Here is an 807-nt window from a genome sequence, read left to right on the forward strand (position 1 = left end):
TTAATAAATGATGAATTGAACATGTCAAATGCAGCATCTAATTTTTCGACATATTCTGATGTATGATCTTTAGCAGATGTTGGCAACTGTCCAAGAGAAATCATAGTATTAATAGCAGAAGCTACAGAAAAACTTAAAACCTGAGCAGCGTATTTTACTTTCATTCGCTGAAAATTATTGGGATAGATATGTGTGTCTGGATTTAGTTTAGGTACTAATCTGTTTATGTTTTCTTTGTCTATTTCATATAATTTTTGTATGTGTTGCCATGAGAGAATTTTATCTCCTGATGTAATAATATTATTTAACAAATTATTTCTGGCTGCTTTTATAAGATGTGGTGGATCAAAAAAATAAAATATTTTTTGCCCATCTACAATATAAAAAGGAGTTTCTTGAGTCACGCCTAATTTTTTAGCTGCTTTCATGTAATCTGTTCCCATATCTGTTACTTCAGCAACAACTTTTAAATTTATATTTTGAAGCTTTCTAACACATTCAATTGTAATTGTTCGTAACTCATTAGTATCCATAGTTGAATTAAGAAAAAAATAACCAAGAGGTTGTTTAAATTTATTTGTCAAACCTCTGACCATGATTATCGCTGCATTACATGCAGTTAAAAAACTTCTAGTATAACCTGTATCATGAAATCCAATCACTACATCTCTGTTAATCATATAATATAAACTTGCTTTTAATGACATTGTATCAATGCTGATACAACAATACTTATCTAATAATGATAAATTTTCAGTTTTAATCTTAAGCCTTTCAAATACAATATCATGTAAAGATCGGAAGAGC

The 807-nt window shown here is 28.9% G+C and overlaps 1 protein-coding gene across 3 annotated transcripts in view; it reads right to left on the minus strand.

Annotated features, from left to right (window-relative positions):
* Nucleotides 1-807, minus strand: part of LOC105454873 (NAD kinase-like) — a 21,855-nt gene that overhangs the window by 16,521 nt on the left and 4,527 nt on the right. The window lies entirely within an intron of this gene.

Source organism: Wasmannia auropunctata, unplaced genomic scaffold (genome assembly GCF_000956235.1).
Source record: "Wasmannia auropunctata unplaced genomic scaffold, wasmannia.A_1.0 LD335973.1, whole genome shotgun sequence".
Lineage (NCBI taxonomy): Eukaryota > Metazoa > Arthropoda > Insecta > Hymenoptera > Formicidae > Wasmannia > Wasmannia auropunctata.